At 47.4% G+C, this 14,561-nt stretch overlaps 1 long non-coding RNA gene across 2 annotated transcripts; it reads left to right on the top strand.

Moving 5' to 3' along the window:
- Positions 1-1,824: 1,824 nt before the first annotated feature.
- LOC138249912 (uncharacterized) lies at positions 1,825-6,821 on the top strand. Of its 2 annotated transcripts, XR_011194859.1 has the most exons (3): positions 1,827-2,931; positions 4,368-4,470; positions 4,997-6,821. It is a non-coding gene; the product is annotated as an uncharacterized lncRNA (long non-coding RNA). The 2 variants fall into 2 exon arrangements; XR_011194860.1 differs by lacking the exon at positions 4,368-4,470 and having other exon boundaries at positions 1,825-2,931.
- Positions 6,822-14,561: the final 7,740 nt, after the last annotated feature.

The following is a 14,561-nucleotide window of genomic DNA, read 5'->3' as shown; positions in this document are numbered from 1 at the left end:
AATTTCCCAAAAGAAATTGAAGCTGATTTTGAGTAAAAAATCATGTGAGCAGAATAATTACTAATATGATTACATTTGTGCCGGGGGCACTGCAGCTGTGGCTGGCGTGTATTACCTAACTACAAATATTAAACATTGACAGAGCATGAGGAGATCACTGCTGGTAATCTTAGATGAAGTGGCCACTAATGTAATCTTTTTGTAATCTTCTTTTTATTGACATTTTGTGAGACAGTACAAGCATACTCAATCAATAAGCATCATAGACTACTCAATTCAACTCCATTCCCTTTGTCGTTTGTCCTCCGCTGGGGTAAGTGTTACATTGTTCACTAAGAATACTCTGCTCTAAGGGACGCTTATCATCATGGAAGGTTGTAAGCGTAGCCAGCACGTACAATAAATGAAACAGTTTAAAAATAACAATAAACAGGTTAACATACAACAAACCACCCATCCCTGGTCATGTCAAGAATAGCTAAGAGGAGTCGGTGGTTGCGGGTCCCCCTCCCTGGGCCCATGGGGGTCCTCTCCAGTCTCCCCCCATCTCAGACTTCGGTTTCTAGATATGGAAGAAGTGCAAGGCGCTTAGTCTGGGGCTACAAGTCGTGAGGGGAAACCCCCTGGAAAGGAACCGAACTAGGGGATCCCATATGTAATCAAAACTTCTGCGCGTACCCTCCCCTTTATCAACCAGACGTTCCATGGCAAGGCTTTTCCATAACCACGTGAGACCCAAAGTTATAGGGGGTGGGTCCGCTTTTTTCCAGAAGGATGCTAGAGTTGTCTTCGCCGCCCCTAAAGCCAGCCACAGCATAGCCCAGTCCCCGTATGTTTGGTGCTGTAGTTCGTGGGCTCGAAGGCCCAAGAGGGCATGCTCCATCGTGATCGGAATGGGATATCCCAGCATCTCTTTCAAATGAGAGAGAATTTCATTCCAATAGGGGCGAATCGTTGGGCAGTCCCACCATATGTGTTTAAAGTCTCCCAACATGCCACAGCCTCTCCAACATCTATCTGACACCTGAGGTTAAAGTTTCTTAAGTTTCTCAGGATACAGGTACCAATTATAAAGTTGTTTGTAATGAGCCTCCCTAGCTGCCATGGAGCGGTTGTGCTTGGGTATATCTTGATAAAGATAGTGCCATTGTTCCTCCTCCACCGAAGTACACAAGACTTGCTCCCAAAAGGGGATGTGTTGAGGGGTCGGCGCTGTTTGTGCCGTAGTTAGTATGGAGTATAGCGTAGAAATACTGCCCTTTGTCGCTTCTCCCCTTTGCACAAATCTCTCCACTGGGAGAAGATCCCGTGTAGCTGCTTCCTTTATATGTGGCTGCGTGACCCAGTGCACTAATTGTGTGTAATGGTAATGTTCGAATTGTGGGAGTTGGAAGTCCCTACAGCAATTATTGAAGGTCCTAAGTTGGTTTCCATGGTATAGATCTGCAATGCGTAGGCAGCCCCCTTCTCTCCATCGATCAAAGGGTCCCGGAAGTTTCCCTGGTGGGAATGCCTTGTTAAGGTGGATAGGGATGTGTGGCGAGGGGAAGGAAGTAAGCCCATAGAGTTTAGTTACCTTGTCCCACAATTTTAGGGTAGTGGCGGTGGGTGTGCTAATGTATGCGTTTGGTGGTCATGCCCCCTTGGGCTTCCATGGGATATCCCACAAGGTCTTGCCTGTCACCGCTCAGTCCATGTGCAGCCAAATCTTATCCGACTTTCGGAGGGACCACTCAGCTAAAACTCGCAATTGTGCTGCTCTATAATATAGCAGGAGATCCAGGAGCGCCAGCCCTCCCCTCTCTCTGGGACGCTGTCCTGCTATTTGATGGAGTTTTGTTTTGACCAATGACTTTGTGTTTCACCACTGCGCATATTAGTTGCTCAATGTTCACCAGTAGCACATGGTATGTTTTGTTCAGTTGAGCCGCCTATTGGCTTTGACATGGCATTAGCCATTACTTTCTGTATTCAGTTTAGCCGTCTATGGGCTTTGACATTGCATTAGTCATTACATTCTGTATTGTGCCTATTGGCTTTGACATGGCATTAGCCATTGCTTTCTGTATTCAGTTTAGCCGCCTATGGGCTTTGACATTGCATTAGCCATTACATTCTGTATTCTGCCTATTGGCTTTGACATGCTGTATCCAGTCTAGCCGCCTATTGGCTTTGACATTGCATGCCTATTGACTTTGACATGATGTATTCAATTTAGCTGCCTATTGACTTTGACATGCTATTAGATATTCTGCCTATTGGCTTTGACATGATATCATATATTACATTTTGTATTCAGCTTAACTGCCTATTGGCTTTGACATGATATTATACATTACACTTTGTATTCAGCTCCGCTGCCTTTTGGCTTTGACATGATATTAGACATTGTATTTTGTATTCAGCTTAGATGCCTATTGGCTTTGACATGACACTAGACATTGCATTTGATATTTAGGTTAGCTGCCTATTGCCTTTAACATGACATTGCATTTGATATTTAGGTTAGCTGCCCATTGCCTTTAACGTGGAGTTAGACATTGCAGTTGAGAATAGTTCTGTATTTTTCCAAGCTGTGTTTTTGCACCAGAGAACCAAGATGTTTTGCTCTCACAGTAGACTAGACCTGATAAGAGAGAGTACATGGGCGTTGTTTCTCTTCCCTTGAGCTTGGGAACAGGAGTAGTCTTGGAGACCTGGCCAGTCTCCAAAAGGCTTGCTCAGTTTCCCAGGTCTGAGAGGAGGGGGCACACCTTTGTAACGAATGTAACAGGCTGCAGAGAGGCAGATTCGAATCTGCCGGACCTCGTGCTGGAGCTTGGCGCCAGTTGCCAGCATCCCGTGTGGGTAGATGACACTCTTTCTCGCGGCTGACAGGGGTCCCCAGCTTGCAGACCTTAGAAAGATGTAGCTGTAAATAGTTCCTACACGGTGAAGTATTTGTTTTGCTTTGCATACAATATCTTATAAATATAACCTGCTGTGTATATTGCAAACTGATATATTTTGTTTGATTAACGCGGACTTGAAAGCTACTAATTCGTCATTCATTCATAAACATTGTGGTTGGGGAAGAATAAAATAACAATAAAAGTCTTCTTTGACCTCAGAAGTGCATTTCTGTTGTGTTATGTTAGTGCTTAGAAACTAAATAAGAGGAAAGCACTACAATTGGTACCTGGAGTCGTGGGGTCGGTCATTAAGAGGTGATTAAAGGGGTTTGACGAGTTAGTAGATTTCTAAGTGCACACTTTAAAAGTGTAATTGTTTTTTGTTGTTTGGAGAATTACAGAAATTGTTTTCTGTTTGGGGAATCACAGTAGCACGGCAGACCATGTCTGAGAATACATGTGTTGATGAACTGCCTGATGGTGCAAAGAAAAACTGTGAATTGTTTTCTGTTTGGGGAATTACAGAAGAAAATGCATGTGTAGCTAAAAGGCCTGATAATGTTTTGAGAAATAATTCCTGTTGTATATATGTAGAAAACGTGTGTTTTGGAAGTAATGATGACAGAAAGGTCTGGATACCTTTATCTGCTTACAGAGAAATGCAACAGAAATGTAGGAAGTTGGAACATGAAAATAGGAATTTACGTGAGCAAATTAGCCAGGATACGATAATTCAAAATAATGCTGAAAGTTATAAAAATGAAGAATCTTTCTTGTCCCATTCCAATAATGAGGGGGTTAAGACAGCTCCGAGCTGCACTGAGTTTCCGTGTGAGCCAGGGTTTTTGGCAGCCAAAGTGCATTCCTTAACTGATAACAGGGACGAGAGACCAGAATGTGATTTACGAGTTACGTTGCAAAATGCACAAGTAAAACGAAGGATTTTAGAGCAAGACACCCCGAGTTTCATTAGCTTGTTTGATTTTTGGAAAAAGAATAGCCCTCATTTGAGAGAAATCCTAACACTTTTGTACATGGTCACTGTGAAAAATAATATGCAGCTGCGCGCTTGGGATTTGGCAAATGAAATAATGCAGACTTTAGGTTTCTGCGCAGTGCAAGAAGGAAATACTTATGTACATTTAAATCATGAACAAGGAAAGAAAATAGTGCCCCTAGCTAGAATCATACAATGGATCTGGTACTTGCAAGACAGGGCTAGAGTACCACAGGTAAAAGAATTATCAATGAAGTTGAGTGCACCATTTGAATTCGTGTCTACTGAAGATAAAAAGCATGTTTGTTTTACTAATGATTCATTGACTGAAATGTTGCTTTCTGGCACAGTAGAAGAAACAGCGTTGTATAATGTGTGTCAGATTTTAAAGCAAGAGCTACGTGAGATGTGTCATTTTTATGCTGATTTTTGGTTCTTTGATAATGTTTTAGCACCTAACTGGTTCAATTACCTTGCAGATGTTAATGAGAAAAATGCAGAGAGAGAAGTGTTCACCCAGAATTCTGCCTTAGTGGGGATGGCTATGTGGGTGCCCCAGAAATGTGAAAAGGCCACTTACAGGTGGGCAGAGATGAGAGAGATGCACATTCCCCTAGATTTGATAAAAACTGTGCAGCACGCACAAAAGCAATCTGTCATGCAAGCAGTCACAGAGCAGTTGGGGAGAGGAAAGTTACCAGAACAGAAATGGCAAATTGATCAGGTTTTAGGGAGAGTGATTGCTGCAAATTACCAAGGAAAAATCGAAATTATGCTGATACCTAGAAAAGAATCTGATTCATTCATACAAATTGGAGACAGAATGGCCCAATTTGGCAAAAATGCAGTGAATGGAGGTTTGGTAAAGAAGGAGTCTGCCCCAGCCCTTCTGACAGTGCAAGAAAAGGGAAGCTGTGGTGCAGCAGATAAAAACCTCAGTACTGATGTGTGGGCTGAAGCCCCAAGTGACCCTCCAGAACCTGCAGAGAATATAACAAAGGGCCCCAAAAACGTCCTGCTGATTATAAAACAGGGAAAGAAAGAGGAAGGGTGCAGTTTAAATGAAAAATGTTATTTGCAAGAAAAGTCATACTTGTTTCTTTTGCAGATCCGACCACGTTTCGCCACTGTCCCTGAGTGCGCTGTGTGGTCCCCCTTCCGGTGTGTGCGTGTGGGGTCGGGGAAGGGACCGAATCCCCAACCTGAACCGGGCTGAGTAAAGTGCCAGCACCATGGATCCATTTTGCGCAAACTGCGCCTTCAGTTCAAGTTCAACTTGTTTGCTGTGTTTTTTTTTTTTTTTCCCCTCTCGTATGGAACTCTGACTTTTGCTTACCTTCCAGAAAACCTTTCAGGTGGACCGTGCCTCTTTACATGAGCAGAACTCATGCCACATCAAATTGCTAACACTGTTGAATTAGAGACTCATTCAGAGAAAAAAAAAAAAAATGTGTGCTCAGTCTTTTCTATGTAGATGTATCTGATGTGAAAGGTTATGAAATCAATGTGTTAATTCACTTCTATTGCTTTACAGGGATTGCTTTGATCATAATGTTTTTTTTGTGCTGATGTTTTTTTTTGTTTGTTTGAAATATGAGATATGTGAAACAAAAATTCATTGGTCAAAGGGCGGAATGTCCTGCTATTTGATGGAGTTTTGTTTTGACCAATGACTTTGTGTTTCACCACTGCGCATATTAGTTGCTCAATGTTCACCAGTAGCACATGGTATGTTTTGTTCAGTTGAGCCGCCTATTGGCTTTGACATGGCATTAGCCATTACTTTCTGTATTCAGTTTAGCCGTCTATGGGCTTTGACATTGCATTAGTCATTACATTCTGTATTGTGCCTATTGGCTTTGACATGGCATTAGCCATTGCTTTCTGTATTCAGTTTAGCCGCCTATGGGCTTTGACATTGCATTAGCCATTACATTCTGTATTCTGCCTATTGGCTTTGACATGCTGTATCCAGTCTAGCCGCCTATTGGCTTTGACATTGCATGCCTATTGACTTTGACATGATGTATTCAATTTAGCTGCCTATTGACTTTGACATGCTATTAGATATTCTGCCTATTGGCTTTGACATGATATCATATATTACATTTTGTATTCAGCTTAACTGCCTATTGGCTTTGACATGATATTATACATTACACTTTGTATTCAGCTCCGCTGCCTTTTGGCTTTGACATGATATTAGACATTGTATTTTGTATTCAGCTTAGATGCCTATTGGCTTTGACATGACACTAGACATTGCATTTGATATTTAGGTTAGCTGCCTATTGCCTTTAACATGACATTGCATTTGATATTTAGGTTAGCTGCCCATTGCCTTTAACGTGGAGTTAGACATTGCAGTTGAGAATAGTTCTGTATTTTTCCAAGCTGTGTTTTTGCACCAGAGAACCAAGATGTTTTGCTCTCACAGTAGACTAGACCTGATAAGAGAGAGTACATGGGCGTTGTTTCTCTTCCCTTGAGCTTGGGAACAGGAGTAGTCTTGGAGACCTGGCCAGTCTCCAAAAGGCTTGCTCAGTTTCCCAGGTCTGAGAGGAGGGGGCACACCTTTGTAACGAATGTAACAGGCTGCAGAGAGGCAGATTCGAATCTGCCGGACCTCGTGCTGGAGCTTGGCGCCAGTTGCCAGCATCCCGTGTGGGTAGATGACACTCTTTCTCGCGGCTGACAGGGGTCCCCAGCTTGCAGACCTTAGAAAGATGTAGCTGTAAATAGTTCCTACACGGTGAAGTATTTGTTTTGCTTTGCATACAATATCTTATAAATATAACCTGCTGTGTATATTGCAAACTGATATATTTTGTTTGATTAACGCGGACTTGAAAGCTACTAATTCGTCATTCATTCATAAACATTGTGGTTGGGGAAGAATAAAATAACAATAAAAGTCTTCTTTGACCTCAGAAGTGCATTTCTGTTGTGTTATGTTAGTGCTTAGAAACTAAATAAGAGGAAAGCACTACAGACGCGTCAGTACTCTGTATGAAACCCTAGCTCTTGTACCCTGCCAAATAAATTTTGTGAATAGCGTTCGAGTCTCCGCAAAGAATTCAGGCGGGATCTCGACGGGGAGGCTCTGAAAGAGGTATAGAAATCTGTGGAGCACCGTCATTTTAATACTATTGATGTGCCCTAGCCAGGATATCCTAATCAAAGGGGGGTAGTTAGCTCTAAACAAATCAGCCACCTGGGGGACAATCCGAATGCCTAAATAGGTAATATCTTTCTTGGCCCAAGCAAATGGGGTCAGGGAGGCTATCTGGGTCATCACACCCACGGGTAGTGTCAGATTGAGGAGATAGGATTTCCCCGTGTTTACCTTGAACCCCGCAACTTGTTCAAAACAAGTCAGTTCTTCTTGTATGGCTAAAAGGGATGCGCGGGGCTCAGTGACAAACAATAAAATGTTGTCTGCAAATAGGGAAATTTTATGTGAGTTTGCGCCAAATGTAATGCCTGGGAAATCGGGGCATCCCCTCACCCGCACCGCCAAGGGTTCGACACTGAGTGCAAAGAGTAGAGGTGAAAGGGGGCACCCCTGCCTCGTGCCTCGAGATAGATGAAAAAATTCAGATGTTACCCCATTGAGTGAGACGCGGGATCTAGGGCAGGCATAGTTGCTCATCACCATGGATATAAATTGTTCCCCAAATCCAAACCGTCTCATGGTTCCTACTAAAAAAGACCACTCAACCCGGTCAAATGCCTTCTCGGTGTCTAAAGCCAATAGGAGTGCCGGGACCTTTTTCTTGTGTACCTTTTCCATTAAGTGCATGACGCGCCTTAAGTTGTCATGAGTATGGCGACCTTTAATAAAGCCAGACTGGTCTGGATGTATCAGCTCTGGCATCACATCCTCCAGCCTCTGCACCAGGATTTTGGAGTATAATTTGGCATCCAGGTTCAACAGGGCAATGGGCCTGAATGAGGCACAGAGTTGCGGGTCTTTCCCGGCCTTGGGTATGAGAGTTATCAGGGCCTCCCCCATGGATGGGGACACCGCGCCTTCCCCCGTATATAATTAAACAGTAGTGCGAGGTGACCCGCTAGTTCCGCTCCGAAAGTCTTATAAAAAAGGGCTGTAAAACCGTCAGGGCCCGGGGCCTTATGCAGGGGAAGGGCGTCAATGGCCGCCTGTACTTCCTCCGCCATAAAGGGTGCCTCTAGCATGTCATTCGTCTCCTGAGAGACCTGCAGTAGGTAGACTGAGCGCAAATACGACTCTTGGATGTGGGCGGATGGGTGGTCTGATTGATAAAGACGCTCATAGCATCTTCTAAATGCCCTCGCCTTTCCCTCTTCAGTGAGGTGTTCCCCATGCTCGTCTTTGACCTGCTCAATGTAGTCTTGGGCCTGTTGGACTTGCAGCTGTCTTGCTAAGGGGGTGCCTATCTTATTGCCCTTGTCGTAATGGGCTTTCCGTAATCTCAACAGGGTCATCTCTGCCCTATTTGTATATGTAGCCTGTAGCTTACCTTTGAGGGTCGCCACCTTCCATTGAGCTTGACAAGTCGGGGATAACTTATGTTCGTGCTCGGCCACTTTAAGTTCGCTTTCCAAAAGGAGTTGGTCTTTAATCTTTAATCTGTGCATGGCAGCGGCAAGCGCGGTGCATTTACCTCTTATAACCGCTTTAAAGGCATCCCAGATGATATGAGGGTTAGTATCACCCGTCCCATTATGTTGGAAATATTCCCTAATCGCTAGTCGCAAATCCCTACGGGATGTTGCGTCCCGGGTAACCACCCCTAGAAAGTACCAGTGCTTGGATGGTTTGCGTGCTAGTGACCAATTTAAAGCTACCACCACCGGAGCGTGGTCTGATATGACAATCGGACTAATAGCTACAGTCATAAGGATCTGTCTTAGCGGTTTGCTCAAAAATACAGAGTCAATCCGTGAATATGAGCGGTGAGTATGTGAGAAGAAGGTGTAATCCCTCCCCAGGGGCTTCAGGGCCCGCCAGGAGTCAAACAACCCCAAACGGCAAAAGGAGGATTTCACTGATTTGGCAAAGACACTCGTTTGTGATCTCTGTGGGTGCGTTGTGTCTAATGTTGAGTCCCATACCAGGTTGAAGTCTCCCATCAGGACAACTTCGCCCTCCGCAAACCCATCTAGCTCGCTCAGGAACTGTAACAGAAATTGGGTTTGACCGCTCTTAGGAGCATAGACAGTAGCTATCGTACAAAGTTTCCCATCCAGGCTTCCCTTCAACATCAGGAACCGTCCCTCCTTATCTTTCTTAGACCCTGTTTCCTTAAAGTGGACTGTTCTGCTAAATAGTAACGCCACCCCACAGTGTTTTGTGGGAGCTGAGGCTAGGGCAATTTGAGAATAGTGTTTGTGACGAAGACGGTGTCCCTCCCCCCTCTTCAAATGTGTTTCTTGTAGGGCCACTATATCATACTGATGATCCTCAAGGTATTTTTTTCAATTGAGACCGTTTATTGGGGGAGTTTAGGCCCTTCACATTCCATGAAAGTAGTTCCAGCATTATCTCTGTGAAATATCAATATGCTCACCCAGGCCCCCAGTAGTATCTCCAGTATCCCGCATCGTGTTTGCCGCCCTCCTCCTCTGGGAACACTCAATCAGCTGTGACGCCTTCCCCTGACTCTTTGCACAATGACACGGATGGTAAACATTAAACAACTTGAAAAAACATCTCCTAAAAAAAATACAAACATGATCTTGGTACTATACAACGCCAAGTGTCTTACAAACTTCATGTCGTGGACAGGATCCAGTTCCATCTCATCTCTCCCCCCAGGCCCGAACACGCCAATGGGCAGCGCAAAGGCGGGGCCTCTCGGCGACCAGCAAAGATAGAGTATGCTCGAGTAGCGAACGACACCGGGACCCGGAGCGTGCAGACCGGCTCCATCCCCTCCCGTCGAGAGGGGGGGAACCTCCCCTGTCCCTACAGTACCCCTGGAGCTCCCCACCGGGGTCGTCCCCCCCGCTCAGGTCAGAGAAATGATAAGACTCTCCTCGGTACCAGATTGCGCACGTGGCATCATTTTTTAGGGGTCTTTCTACCTCTCCTCTGTTGATTCCATTGGTCCGCCAAAGCAGGAGGGGCATCTCCTCCTTGCCCCCATTCCGCCGCGAAGTCGGTGGCACCCCTCTCTCCTCTGGTCTCTAGACCCAATGCGTCAGCCGCCGCCTCTACCGTCGAGAAATGGCACGCTTTATTATGGAGTTCAAACGCCACGCCAAAGGGGAAGGTCCATCGATATTTTATATTATTCTCTCTCAGCGCCTCCGTCACTGGCCGAAACTGTTGTCGTTGAGCTATGGTTGCTGGCGCTATATCCTGGAAGAGTGAGCATTGCGCACCCTGGAAGGAGACAAGGTCCTGTTGTCTTGCCCTTAGAAGTATCCGTTCCTTCACTCTGAATGAGTTCAATTTAGCCAGAACGTCTCTCGGTCTCCTCCCGTCACCCGAGACTCTGCTGCCTACACGGTGCACACCTTCCACTTGTACCTCTGCTTGGTCCTCTCCCAGAAGTGAGGAAAACAGACCTACTACATAGGCCTCTAGGTCAGGCCCCTCTGCTCCCTCCTCCAGGCCCCTCACCTGTATGTTATCTCGGCATGCACGGTTTTCCAAGTCTTCACATTTCATTGTGGTGAGGCGTAATTGTGCTTTCACATTTGCGAGCTCTGTCTCCACCGGGGCCACTTTCTGTTGTAAGTTCTGTATGTGTGTTGCCAAGTCCAAAGTACGGGCCCCTACCGAATCTACATCTGTTTGGAGAGCGGCTAGTTTCTCATTGAGGAGGTCCTCCTTTGTAAGCGCCATCTCCTCTCCCTGTGTCTGGTCAGCACTCTCCACTCTAGCAGGCGTGAAATAGCCAGAGACCCAATTGGCCTGGATTTTACGTTGTGGCATATGAAACCGTTAAGGGCCAAGCCCCGGTGCTAACTTGTGGGCTCACCCTCTTCTCAGATCTAAACTCCTTCACTGCAGGGACCCCCTCTGTGTCCTCACCCTTCCGTCGCACCACACTTCTTAGGGGGGAGGTAGGAGATGTCTCCTTCTTCTCTGTCTCAAAGCTATGACCTCTCCCCTCAATGAGCTCTCGCCCCTCTTTGTGGGCTCGCCCCCAGTGATAGTGACCTGCCAGTCGGGACCCGCACTTGCCTCTGCAATCTCTACTTTCTCTGAACCTCCAGTAGAGGAGGCTCTACCACTCTATGCCTCTCAAAATGGCCTCCAACAGTCCTCCTCCGACCCCAAAATGCACAGCTCCGCCGTCCCAGCTCAGGGGTATATTTATTGTGTTAGTTGCCCTCTCCCATTGGGGGCGAACCGTCCTGTTGCTGCTCTATGACTTCTAGCGAGTGGGGGTCTCCCGGGAGCTCCAGCCGCACTCCGCAAACTGGGCCTCCACCGACTGCGCCATTCAGAATGGAGAAGGGAGGGCCCTCTCCCCGGTCTTACATCTCCATTACAGTGGCCGGACGTGGTCCTCTCAATGCGTCCCGCCGCTGCTCACCCACGTCTCCGGCGTCGGGGGTTCCACACTCCCCCTGTCCTTGGGTCCCGCGCCGTCATTCCTCCATCTCGAGGCGACGGCTCCTCTCCGGCTCCAGCTGGCTCCCGCTCGTCTAGCGCGGGCCACAAGGCCGTGCCTCACCACGGGACGCGTGCCCCAGCGAGCAATTCCGCTGGGTTCCGCCTCTCCCGGGGACTCGCAGCCGGTCCCTGAATCGGGGGAGGCCCACCAATGCCTCCCCACCGCCTCGCTGCATCAGGCCTGGGGGAAATCAGACGGAGCCGACGGAGCTCACGTCCGATCGGCCATGTTGGTTGGCCCCGCCTCTCCACTAATGTAATCTTGTCTGATGTGGTCACTATTACAACTCTAATAATATAAGTAGCTCACAATGATTTTCATTGAATATAAGTAGCTCTTATTATACAAAAGGTTGAAGACCCTTGCTCTACACAGTGTGCCTGGCTTTGCACACTGCATAGAGGGCCAGCCTCCCACACTACTTTGACTTCAATCACTCCCAGTTGGGGCAGCACTTTGGTACCACCATATGTGTATATTTTTGCTGTCGTGGGAGATAAACTCTGGCTGCAGCACTATTTTGTCAAACTTGGAGGAGTACATAATGTTGACTGAGGCTCCCGTGTCAATCAGTGCTTTTACCAATGTGTTTCTGATCTCCATAGTGCACATGGGTGGTGGACGCTTACAGTTTCCCTCATTCCCAGCAGAGAAGACGGTGAAGACTTCGTAGTCATTCTCCACGACAGGACAAGTTTTCGGGCCATGTTACGGAGGATATATCTTTGCATTCTCAGTCATCAATAGACAGTTGTCGCAGTGCTCTTCTCAGCTTGCCATTTTTAGCAGCCTTCATGCCTCTCCTTGCACTCCAGCACACTTTTGCAAAACAATTCATTTCCCCACAGCGAAGGCATACACTGACCTGGGCTGGGCAGACATTGGATGTCCAGGTGTCAAGACCGCAGTACCCACACTTTTCACCCAACAAAGTTTTTAGAGGTCTGCTGGGGAGGCTTCTCACTTTTGGATAGCGTCCACCTGTTCCTCCTTCACCTTTACAGAGTGAGCTGCATTGGGAGCAAATGCTCTCTTCACCAGGGCCACCTCCATGTCATCCGCTCAGCTGTTTGCTAGTTCGTGACAGAGAGCCAACACCAGAATGGTGTCCAATGTGCTGCCAGACTGGCACAGGATAAGCCTCAGTAAGACTGCTGACTTGCAGCCTGTATTAGCTGTGCCCTGATCTCCTTGGCTTGGTCGATAGTGATGCATGTGCTCACCAACTTCCTGAGGCGTGCAGAGTAGACATTGACTTTGGCTTGCCTGTCACACCTTAAACCACTCATAGTCTGGGTTTAGTTGGGGGTCAAAGTGATTGCCGAAAGCTGCCACCATGGCATCAAAGTCTGCATCATTGGCAGTGTTGGGCAAGGTTTCAAACAGCTCAGTTTTGCCACTCTAAAATGAAGCAGCAGTGACCTCTTTGCCACGTCGCCCATCTCTCTTGCAGCTTGAAAGTAGTGTCTCAGCCTTCTTATCAAAATGTGCCATTGGGGCACAGCTGTTGCTGGGTCAGCGACCTCGCTCAATTGTGGCAAAACCATGACAGATGAGTGGGGGCAGGGGGTGTGGATTCTGCTGCAGTTGTTACATTGTGTGATGTCCACAATGGTCCTCAATCAGGTAATCACTTTATAGGTATGAGCAAACCTGCTGGTCGCTGCAGTGCGGGCTAGACAACCATCAGGCCAGTTGCACGCTCCCTCTGTGCTCCTACTTGCCACTGCATCACACCCGTGGTGTACAATTAGCCCCCCAGGCTCAGCATGCAAGGGGCGTTTTATCAAGCAAGTCTCTCACCCAGATGGAGCTCCTTCATACTACCAGAGTCATCCCTGAGTTGATCAGGTTGCGAGCGTGCTAATACACACAGCCTGCCAGGTGCTGCCATTGCTGGCCTTTTGCCACACCTCTTCATCAGACTTGATGCTCTCCCAGGAGGGGGGGGGGGGTTTTACCAGGGCTTTCTTGACGTGGGCCTTGTGAGCGACACTGCCATTGGTAAATACCAGACTGCTGGGCATGGACAGGCTGAAGGGCCCCTTCCACTTGCTGGCTCATTTATAGCGGCACTTCCCAGGCAGGTGAGATGTGCCACGTGCTCCAGCAGGTGACGCTGAGTGTGCAGCTTCAAATGGGACTCTCCCACGTGCTCCGCTTGCTACGGCCGGCACTTGCAGCCTTTCGTGATGTAGCAGGCAGCAATGGGAGCCCACGCACCACACTGCTTTTTGCCTCGAGACCTGGGCCGTCTTCCGGGGTCATGTGATGGTCAGCTCTGCATCACCGAGTTACAGGACAGCAATTGGTGGTGTAACTTCACACCAGCGCAGCCGTGGGGAGGACCGTTCCTCACTGCCAATGTAGTGCCCTCGCGGCATCAGTGCAAAGATAAGCCATATCGCAAATGGCTGCACAGCAATGCAGCAAGTAATGAAGGTGACACAGTGTGGTATTGCTGGGAGTGCCTTGAGCAGTCTCCCCAGCATTTATTTATAACTTTGGACCAAGTCCAGCCTTCAGGGTGCTTGCAAGTAACATTGTATGGTAGAGGATGGGGGCCACTCTAGACTGTTGTCACTAGTGCACACTTAAGAAATTCCCACAACATTAGGATATGTGCACTACACAGAAAGACATGATGAACTGACAGGAACGGAAGCAAGCTAAGACTTGGGGGAAGATGGTGCCACTGGCAAATATAATGCCCTGGGACCCAGAAGACGTAGCATTCATTTAATTGAAACTGTATGAAATATTATAACAATGGCATTGGCAGCAAATTCTCTGTTGCAGTGGAAGAGGAAGAATGTGGGGTGGGGGAGTTCAAAAACGAAGTGAGCAGGACACAAGAGCCCGCCATGTTCTTAGCTCATTGTTCCAAGAGGACCTCGAGCGGAGTCAGAGCCAAGGACGGGCTCGAACTTTCAGTGGCTCGCTCACCTCTAGTAGGCAGTACCCAGGGGGTGGGGAGTTGAGGATCTACATACTTTTCAGCAGCCCTCCCAAGTTTCCCAGTTCCATGCATGATATGCTGCTCCAGTCCAGTTTTTTCTT

The sequence above is a fragment of the Pleurodeles waltl genome, chromosome 8 (assembly GCF_031143425.1).
Source record: "Pleurodeles waltl isolate 20211129_DDA chromosome 8, aPleWal1.hap1.20221129, whole genome shotgun sequence".
Lineage (NCBI taxonomy): Eukaryota > Metazoa > Chordata > Amphibia > Caudata > Salamandridae > Pleurodeles > Pleurodeles waltl.
This window is presented reverse-complemented; position numbering and strand designations above follow the sequence as displayed.